Below are 11,487 nucleotides of genomic sequence, written 5' to 3' on the forward strand. Positions count from 1 at the left end.
TTTTTCATTTTTTGAATGCTAAAGGCATGCGTTTTTCGTGAAGCGGCTACAAGGAGGGTCACCCCAAACGGCGCCATTCCATGTCTATCTCAAAGTAGACCCTGTTTTACGGACGGTCGCCAAAAAGCATGCATTTCCGACCCTCGTAGCTACTCCCGGCAATTCAGACCACCTTCGGCCGATTCAGCTGGAACCGGCTGGAATTTGAACTGCGGGTCCTCCATAGCTTGCCCGTTATTTTTGCCAAAAATGCTTTTTAGCTTCACAGGTAGGCATTTCATCACAGAATCGACAACAGATTGGCACGCCTCAAACCCTAGCCACGGACGGCCGCCGCGACGAAATCGGCCGGTTTTTGAAAACACCGTAAAAAATTCAAAAAAAATCAAAAAAAATGGGAGACCTCCGCGTCACATCATCAAATGTGGCCTACCAACTAGCAAAAATACTAAACTTGCAATACGGATGTTTTCTTGAAAAGTGTTCTCAAAAACGACCTACCATGAACGAAGATTCATGGCTTTCAAGCCAAACTAGCAATGATATGGCCGCATCCGATGAATAGTTTCTGATAATATGCCCAAATTTGGCGCATGCCTCCGTCTTGTGATGGCAAACAATGTTGCCAAAGCGAGGTTCCAACTTGTTTACCAAGAAAAACCGTTTTTCATTTTTTGAATGCTAAAGGCATGCGTTTTCGTGAAGCGGCTACAAGGAGGGTCACCCCAAACGGCGCCATTCCATGTCTATCTCAAAGTAGACCCTGTTTTACGGACAGTCGCCAAAAAGCATGCATTTCCGACCCTCGTAGCTACTCCCGGCAATTCAGACCACCTTCGACCGATTCAGCTGGAACCGGCTGGAATTTGAACTGCGGGTCCTCCATAGCTTGCCTGTTATTTTTGCCAAAAATGCTTTTTAGCTTCACAGGTAGGCATTTCATCACAGAATCGACAACAGATTGGCACGCCTCAAACCCTAGCCACGGACGGCCGCCACGACGAGATCGGCCGGTTTTTGAAAACACCGTAAAAAATTCAAAAAAAATCAAAAAAATGGGAGACCTCCGCGTCACATCATCAAATGTGGCCTACCAACTAGCAAAATAACTAAACTTGCAATACGGATGTTTTCTTGAGCTACTCGGTATGATTTTAACCATGATTTCTACAAAGTGTACAAAAAATTCTATTTTTTCTGCCTCAAAATCTATAAAAATTGGTGAAAATTTCCCTCCCACCCCACCAAAATTTCCCATGACTTCTCTCCCACTACCATGCGGGAGCCAGCACCCCTCTCCCACTAAACACGTGGGATCCCCTCCCCTCCCCTCCCAAAATTTCCCCACCCTAGCGCCGCCCTGCTCCCACTCCCTCCCCTCCGTGCTGCCCCGCTCCCACTCCGTGCCGCCCCGGCACGCGCTGCGCTGCCCCGCCGCGCCGCGGTGTGCCGCCCACCCCGACGACGAATCCACCCATCTCTCTCCCCTCGATGATGATTGCTACATCGACAACTACATCAACCGCCTGGGCTACGACAGGGAGTACATCAGCGACGGTGGCTACATGATCCACATCATCAACGATCGACAACGGCAACAGGTACCCCTCTCCTCTCCCCTCTCCCCTCGATCTTCTAGGGTTCGGTAGATCCCCCTCCTGGTCGACCTAGGGTTAGGATTCAGTTGATCTAGGGTTAGGATTTGTCGATTTAGGGTTAGGATTCGGTTGATCTACGAGCTCCTGGTGGTTCTTGTTCATGTTCATCGAGCTCCTGGTTCTTGTTCTTGTTCATGTCGATCTAGGGTTAGGATTCATTTTCTTGTCGATCTAGGGTTAGGATTCGCGCGTCGGCTCCTCCCTCCCTGCTCGAACCCTTCTGATCCAGAACATGCTCGCCAGATTCACTCATGGTGCTTGGCTTGGGTCACAGTTAGTTATGTTGCATGCGTGTCCTTGTGCACTTGTAGTGCTGGTGGTTTAAGGCACCGTTTATCAGATATATTGTTTATTTGCTTGGATCTTTCATGTCATAATCTTAAAAAAAAATGCTGGTTTGATACTCGTGGAGCTCCTGGTGGTTTGTTTGATCCTCCTCATGGTTTAGGGTTCATGTAGAGGATGGAGAGGAAGTGCATGATTTTAGGGGATGGGGATGGATGAGGAAGCGGATGAGGTTTGAGGAAGACCTCCCTCTGGTTCATGTAGCTTGTGTATGATTTAGTTACTTAGCTTGTATCAGTAGCACTTGGAGAAGGTGCCCCTCAGGGCCTCTCATGCTGCCCATTCCTGTTGTTTTGTGGTTATGGGTGTGTTTGCTGTGCGTTTGGTTATATTGTTCTTGTGCGTTGGTCTGGTTCGTGGCGTGTTTACCGCTCTTGTGAGCGGGGCGCTGTGTCACTGATGTTTCTGAACCTGATGTTCATGCTGTATCTCTCTGATGAGATGTATGGCCAAGTGAATGCTGTCATGATGTAAGCCGCATACAGTAAGTAGACGGTGATGTGTTCAGTCACCAAGCTATAGTGGAATTACATGATTTAGATGAGCATTTCTTATCAGCATAGAGGCCGTCCCGTGTGGCCCTCTCGCCTTTTTGTTGTTGTTGTTGCAAAGACCGGGAACTTTATTGAGCAGTTGAGAATAATTTTTTCATCTGCTTTTGTACTTCTGCAAGTACTGTTGTTTCATGCTTTACTAGTGGAAACATCTAGTTGTTTTGAAGGTCCTCATGATATACTCGTCTAGCTTGTTGTCAGACTGTCTAAGCATGTGTACATGACACCAATTCACTAGTTCATGTTGCTTGCTTGCTAACATACATGTTGCTTGCAATCATACATGCTTAATTAGGGTTTCCATCAGCAGTACTTGCTTGTATCAGTAGCACATGGAGAAGAAGCTACTTGCTTGCTTATTAATTAGGGTTTATATCAATAGTATTTGCTTGCTTCTTTTCAATTTCCTTCATTGCTTGCTTGTTTCTATCAGTAGCACTTTGCTTGCTTGCTTGTTTAGTATACATATATTTCCACTTTACATGCATGCTTGTTTAGTGCACTTACATGTTTGCTTAATTAATAACAGTACATCAGTGTATGTGCATGTTGGTCCAAATGCTTTCGTTTATTGATACAAGTGCATCATTTTACTTTATCCCTGTTATATCTGATTGTTGTTTATTCTATTTTGCAAGCACCACCTCAAGATCATCCATGGCAAGGATGACAAGGTCAAACGTGAGGCCAACCGTTGGTATGCAACTTGCTCCTTGTGGTTATACTGTCAGTTTCATAAAATATGTGTCTTAATATGCTAAGTGAAATGTATTGGTGCAATCTGAATAAGCTGGCTTAATTGTGCATGTGTGCTGTTAGTCTTCCTTACCTGAATAACTAGGATTAAATGATAATAAAATTTCATAAGATATGTTTGGTTGTCTGTCCATGCATTCCAAACATTCACCTAATAGTTAAGTTTCCTTTATCATGCAAAGAAGAGTCTCTCACCGAGTACGAGAAGGTTAGGGCTAGAAATGTCATGAGGAACAATCAGGTGTTCCGGTCCCTTGGCATCGGTGCAATAGCGTCGATGATTAGGAAAACAAATGATGTACGAGAAGGTAGAAGTGATGAGGTTCGAGAAGGTAGTGGAGTTATCAATGATGACCCAGAGTACAATCCTAAGGAGGATGAAGTTATTGATGGAGAGGAAGTGGATGATGTTGTAGTGAGCAAGACTGTTAATGTGCAAACTCTGTCTTGCTTGGAGGGCTGGGGTTCTTTTATGCTATGTTATTCCTTGTGCTCACATATTTCTCTTGTAATCTAATGCTTTTTTCCGTGCTGTCTATACGAGGCACTGAAGGAATCTAGGACGAAGAGGCCTGGTGTTAAGAAGACAGTCAGCAAGAAGAAGAAGAGCTCAGAAACATCTGCTACAATGCCTCCATGAAGGGTGATGGCCCCAGCTCCAGGACAAAAAAAGAGGATCCTGGAACCTGATGAACCTGCCCTTGATAGAGTCACAAGGCAGAAAGCACAGATAGCGATTGCGACGGACCATCAGGAAAGTCTGCTGCGCATGGACTCTGAGACCTCGGTGCAAATGGGTGATGAGTTGCCGCCCATGGATGAAGGAACCACTCTCAGCATGGATGGAAGTGGCACTGTCTGCCTAGATGAAGGAGGAACCATCTGCATTGATGAAGCAGGCACTGTCCACGCAGACCTCAGCCCTGTTGCACCTTCTATTGATAGGAATGTTGTCATCAATGAAGAAGAACAGCAGCTTGTGCTTCAATCAGGCAAGTTGACTTTTGCAATGCTATCTTTTACTAGTGCATTTTCCAAATGGAATGATCATGTATGCTTTTCTCGCTTCCTGCATTTGTCGATTTCTATTCTAATTTATGAGTTCAATTTCATTTTCAGATGCAATGACTACCAAGACTAGACCTAGAAAGGGCAAAGGGCTAGAGAGGATCACCAAGTCGCTTGGTAGCAAGGTGCCTATCCAAATTGCCGAAGGGATGAAGCGTCCAGAGAAGCCTCTGCAGTCAGCAAAGCTTGCTTCTGAGTGTGGACTCATTGCAAGAAACCATCTTCCGGTTCTTCCTCACTTCAAGCTATACAAAAAATGCTAGTCTATTGGAGAACTACATTGGGAAAGTTGCTGTAAGCTACTTGTTTCATAGTTAATGTGCTATCTATTTTCTGTTACACCTATGCATGATCACTAATATTGTTCCTACCTTGTTTGTTGTCTTGATAGGCAAAGTTTGAGATGAACACGGACTCGGAGACCATCAAGACCGCGTGCAAAGATATTCTGCAGAAAAATTCAAAGAACAGACGCCATCAGATCAAGAAGAAGTATTTTGATACCGTAGCCACAAATAAAGTCAGCATCAAGTCTCCGGTACCTGATCTGACGGATGGTGAATGGCAAGATCTGGTGGAGATGTGGTCTACCCCAAGACACAAGGTTTGTCTCTGCTTTGTTTGATGCTTTATGTTCTACACATGATATGCTAGTGCTAGATCATGCTGACAGTATGCTTTTTTGTAGGAAACCTGTGTGTCGAACAAGATGAATCGAGAAAAAGTCGTGTACAATCAGAGAACTGGTTCCAGGCACTACACAGCACACATTTTTGCCACTGTGAGAACTTTTCTCTAAAGACCTTACCGTTTGATCCTCGTTGGATAACATTTTTGATTCTTGCTGAATAACATTTTGATTTTTGTTGAAAAACATTTTAGAAAGAAGAGCGTAAGGGTGAGCAGCTGTCTGTGATTGACTTGTTTAAGGCCACCCACATCAGCAAGAAGCACGGGTTTTCGGAGCCAGTCAAGACTGCTATAGTAAGTCACTCCATGCTTTGTCCATGCCATGTTTGATTCATGCCAGCTTTGATGCCAGCTTTGTCCATGCCAACTTTGATGCTTTGATGATTTGATGATGTTTGATTCGGAGCCTGTTCCATGCTTTGATGTTGTTTGATAGTTCCATGCTTATAGTTCCATGCTAGGCTTAATGAAGATATTAGAACAGCTTAATGAAGATAGTTCCATGATGTGTTCCATCCTTTGATGCTATTTGTTGCATTTTTTATGACATGATGAAATTTGATCTGAATGTTAGTCAGGAAGCCATCTTATATAGAACCACCATTCTAGGCTTAATAAAGCGATCATATTGTTCCAATTGCATGTATCCAGGTCACTAGTCATCATCTTCTTGTATAGATTTTGTTTGCTGGTTTGGTTACTTCAAATAATCCATTTGTGTGCTGGTTTGGTTTCTCCACTAATGCCTATCATTTTCCTCCATATGCTAGCTTGAGATGGAAGAAATGAAGGACGCGCCGGTACCAGAAGGTGAAGAGCCAAAGTCTATTGTTCAAATTGTCGAAGAAGTGTTGTTGAAATCTGTCAAGCAAAGCACATTCCTCACGAATGTTGGGCTCCAGTCATCTAGGAACAACTCCTGCAAAGCAACTGCTGAAGTATTTGCTCATGTTCGTGACCTTGAGCAGAAGCTGCAGAGGTCCGAGCTTCAAGCTGACCTGGTGCAAGAAGAATTGGCGGCAATCAAGATGAAGGCGGAAGAATCTGAAGCTGCACGCGACAAGAAACTTGAGTTGCTGCGCAAGAAGTCTCAAGAACAGGAAGAGAAGTTAGCCCACTTGATGGATCTCTTTGGAGCTATGGCAGTTTGATGGCTGTGTTTCTAAGGTAGTTTGAGCATTTTGAACTTGAGCATTGTTGTCTAGTTTGATGGCTGTGAACCTAGTTTGAACTTGTGAAGTTTGTCTTTGAGCATTTTGTTGCATTGCTACCTAGTTTGAACCTGTGAAGTTATGTGATCTTGTGAACCTGTGAAGTTATGGATCACTTGTGAAGTTGTGGAGTTATTGTTTATTTTCTGTGAAGTTATGTGGATCACTTGTGCACCTGGGCTTGTGGATCACTTGTGCACCTGGGCCTTTCTGTTTATTGTTTATTTTATGTGAAGTTATGCAAAATGAGAACTTGGGCTCTAAAAAGGCCAAGGCCCAAACAAGAATTAGACCAAAAAGGCTTGGGCCTAAAAAAGGGAATGAATGTAAGAAAAAAATTTATAAAAGGCTGCATAGCAGAAAATAAAAAGGCCAAGGCCCAAATTCAAACTAGACCAAAAAGGTTGTGGCCCAAAAAAATAGTGGACTATAAAAAAAATTCATCAGAAAAAGGCTCCATTCCCAGAAAATAAAAGGCCAAATTATTGGGCCAGGCCCATACACATAAGCAAAATAAAGAGAGAGAAAAAATTAAACGGGCCGAATTATTGGGCTTGGCCCATGTAGACGGCTGAAATGGACCGGGCTGATTCTATTTTACGACCTTTTCATTTGGTCGTAGTTATGCCACGTCAGCTTGCCACGGTGGATCTGACGTGGTGTGGTCGGATTGCTAGTGACCAAAATAATTGGTCGTAAAATCTATGACCTTTTTTTTGGTCATAAACGTCTACGACCATTCCATAAGAAAGGTCGCTATAGTCAGTTTACGACCCTCAGCTTTTGACCTTCTGTTTTTGGTCACAAAAGGTCACAAATTGAAAACAGTGACCTTTCAGTGACCAATAGTGGAGGTCACAAGATAGCATATTTCTTGTAGTGGAGATCCACCGGTTTTGACACCAACAATGGCCTATAGGCCAGGGGAGCGGGGGAGTGGGCCAGCTTAGGTGGGCTGGCCAGTGGGCGTGGGCCGAGGTCCGGGGGGGTTCTTCTTTGCTTTTTTTTTAAAAACGGAGATGGATAAGAGAAATTTTTTGGGTACGCTATTTACTTAGGAAAAATATGGGAAGTGCCCCTTTTATTTCCCTGGTAATCTTAGACAGTGCCACAAATATTTTAGAGACCAGAAGAATTCATTTGTATTTTCATATATGAATTATCAATATAAATTGCTGGAATAGCATTGTTTTAAAAATGCTACTGTCCATTTTTGCAAAGGAGTGATGTTGTATTCCTTAATAAATAAATGTTATGAAATATTGTCTATGAGATGAACATTTTCCACCAACTTTGGGGCAACTTTATTTTGCAGTTTGAATTTGAATTGATTTCAGAGAGGGGAATTGAAATGAGTTAAATTATCACTGTGATCATGCATTGCAAATGATGATGACAAGGCAGGATTAAGATGTGATCACTGTAGTTGATACATGGGGGTGTTACAAATCTCCTCCACTACAAGAAATCTCGTCTCGAGATTTAAGTAGGGAAGTAAAGGGTAACTTCGGGAGAGCTAACCCTTGTAGGGTCGGTTATCTGGTGGACAATTCAGAAAATGTGGTGGAAGTATCTCTTGAGTTGAAATTTAGAAAAAACATCCAGAGCAAAGTATGAAGGTACAATAGGAAGTTTCAAGCGAATGGACAAACGATGGATACCTGAACAGAGTGTGAGATGGGGGTTCAGAGCATCGGGAATAGATCATCTCTCAGAGGGTGTCTTGTGGTAACACACAAGACCAAGAGCAAAGGATACATCGGTATCAAGTATATACAGGAGAGTCAGGTTTTGATCATGTGGAACTATGGGTTATGGGCCCACCATGTGGGTTAAAAGCAGGAAGGCACTAATTTTTGCACGGTCATGATAGCAAGGTAGGTGAGAGGATAGCCTGTCAATTATGTTGGCAATAATGTTGGTACCAAGGGCGAGGGACGAAGAGAACCATTTTCCTGCTTGCAAGGCGAGGCAGACCAATAGGTAAAGTTCTCGTCCATCGGTGGCTACCAGGATGTCATCAACAATAGTAACAAGGTCTTACAGACAGAGTTGTACACCGCGGTGTTTACATAAGCAGGGAATTATCACTGCTCAGATATGTTAGGTTGCAAGAAAGGTTAAACAAAGCAATGGAGACTTGAATCAGTTATCGGTGTTCTCGAGTGTCTAACAACTCAGAACCCATGGAAAAATTGAATCAGCGAGAATAATAGTTGATGAAAAACTCATAAGAGGTTATGTAGTTCCATGATAATCTCGAGATACCAGAGGGTAATACTCGAGGGTATAGAAGAATAGAGGTTGGATGGGTGAAATGATCTACAGAAGACAAGTACTTCCACTTGTCTGAGAAATGAAATCAAAGAAGAACAATCATGGTTGGAACCATGGTTGCGAAGGACCAAACATAGATACAAGATGAGCTTATCACAAGAGGATTATTATTATAACAAGAAGCTTCCATGATAGGATTTACATCGTGTCCATGGGCATGAACACAAAGTTCAAGGTCGACTCCCACTTCTCCAATGCATAACCTTTCATTCACTTCTCATTTTCGAAGAAGTTGTAGTGTTGAGATTTTATCTGGCATAACACCGGTAGAGTATGAGTCGTAGAAGTTTCCGGGTTCACACAACTTTAGGGAAGACAGAGATTCAACCCATGGGGACATATTAGGAACATATACCACAAACTTCACGAGTAAATAACTCAAGCCCGGAAGCAGAGTATGGTTGACCAGAGCAGGGGATACGATTTACCAAAGGCATTATGTATCCGAGGAAAAGTTCACAAGGTTATTGAAAATGAAGGACGTTGTCGGATAGAACCCAGCAATGGACCTGGAGGGCCATAATGGATCTGGTGTGAGTATCAGTACTCAACCAGAAGAAGAAAGAATGCAAGGAAATCAGGCTATAGAAACAACTGTGTCATTATAGCTCAAATGCAAAGGAATTATGATTTTCATATCAAGGGATCAGAAACAGAGGCTCTGATCAAAGACAAGTAAGTTGAATAGACATAGATCGACAATCAATCAAGGTTTGATTTGTCGAACACCAACTCATGTCCTGGATGACGTTTGAGCCAAAGGAAAGAATTCTAATTATGATTGATGATTGCGAGCATTCACAAACATATCGAATCAAATGTTCAAAATGGCGATAACAAAGGATACTAATGAGTATTGCTAGACATATGGAAGTAACCATAATGCAAGCAGATAAATATTAGCAGAGCAATAGTTGGAGAGGTTTATCGAAAGATCGTATGGTATTCCAAAGTATCTTGTGAATCACATGAACAATTGTGGATGAACGAATACTTGGCAAGCGCGAGTAATTATCCGTAGGGGATATTCATGTGGCAAAGAACTGCAAGGTAGTACGCTCAACGGATTGATAGGACAACAAAGAGTAATTCGGGGCATCTTGTAATAACAAGAGCAACTAGGGATAAAGGTATGAACAGCAATGTAGGTAGTTACTCATAAGGACTTATCGGTGGTAGGGATCGCAACGGCGAAGGGTACAAGAGACTCGGTAAAACATCAAAGAGTATCTTCAGAATCTTCTGGTGCACCAAGCAATCATCTGAAGTGAGGGGCTCTCCGGGAGAAAGTATTTACAAGATCCTAGAGTTAGAGTTAACAAAATCATTTAACCCGAATAGAAGAGAGATCAGAGTCCCAAGTATAGAAGATGAGTAAAAGATCCTAATACCACCAAATGGCGACATGGGCCCGTAAGCCACACAGCCATGTTAGTAAATCAGTTTTTCAAAGACTAGACTCAACTTCGGCCAAGGAGTTGGAAAGGGGGATCCTAAAGGCAGTCGGCTCTGATACCAACTTGTGACGCCCCCGATTCGACAGTACACTAATCATACACGCCAATGTGTACGATCAAGATCAAGGACTCACGGGAAGATATCACAACACAACTCTAGACACAAATAAAATAATACAAGCTTTATGTTACAAGCCAGGGGCCTCGAGGGCTCGAATACAAGCTCGATACACAAGAGTCAGCGAAAGCAAAGATATCTGAGTACAGACATAAGTTAAACAAGTTTTGCCTTAAGAAGGCTAGCACAAAAGCAACACGATCGAAGAGGCGAGGCCTCCTGCCTGGGACCTCCTAACTACTCCTGATCGTTGGCGGCCTCCATGTAGCAGTAGTCGACGGGGTGGCATCTGGCTCCAAGGATCCACCATCTAGTTGCATCAACCGGAAATAAGAAAGAAGGGGGAAAAGGGGTAGAAAAGCAACCGTGAGTACTCATCCAAAGTACTCGCAAGCATCAGATCTATACTAAGTATGCACTTGTATCAAATGGAAGGTTTTTATCTATGGACTGAACTGCAGAATGCCAGAATAGAGGGGGAAGGCCTAGCCTATCGAAGACTAGCATCTTTAAGCAGCTCCTAGCATCTTTCAGCATGTAGGAGAGTAAAGAATAGCAGTTTATAATTAACAATCATGTTGTAGCATTAACGCCCAGAGATCCTTCCTCGACTCCCTACGAGAAAGCAATCCCGGCGCCACATATCAAAGTATCCATTTGCAGTTGTATAAGATCATGATATAAGTCTGAATGTCCAATACCATGGACACGGCTATTAATAGATAATCTTCCCTGGAGGCGTGCACCACGTTTTCTAACATGCTTGATTACTTTGGCCGGACAACTTTTCTGGGTCAATGCCCGGCCTCGGAAGATCAACATATCATAGCCCTACCTAGGCTCAGCAGAGAGATCCCTGTCGGTCTACATCCTAAGCACTCTGGGGTCTGGGCCATCGCCCGGTGCACTCCGGGTCGTTGCGTGCAGGGCGATACAAGACACCTCCACTGGGGCGCTGACCGGGCCGTGCCACAATGCTGAACTGGACGTCTGCTAAGCTTCGGCTGATACTGCCACATTGAGGCCCATAACTATTCTCGCGTGGTGATTGGTGCGTAAAGTCCAAAGGCAAACTCAGAACAAATACCCAAACCATAGTGTATTATTAGCTTGTAGAGACGAGCAGAGACTCACGATCGAAAGTGACCCCGTCGCCCCGTCTCGTGGATTTACGACAAGGGCCAGAATGCCCGGTCGTGCCACGTAACCATCTTGCGGGTGCTCTCCGGGCACGCCCGACTTTCACCAAGGTCTCAAGTAAAGTCAAGGTATCTGTGTGTCCAAACATCAAGG

Source organism: Triticum aestivum, chromosome 1B (genome assembly GCF_018294505.1).
Source record: "Triticum aestivum cultivar Chinese Spring chromosome 1B, IWGSC CS RefSeq v2.1, whole genome shotgun sequence".
Taxonomy (NCBI): Eukaryota; Viridiplantae; Streptophyta; class Magnoliopsida; order Poales; family Poaceae; genus Triticum; species Triticum aestivum.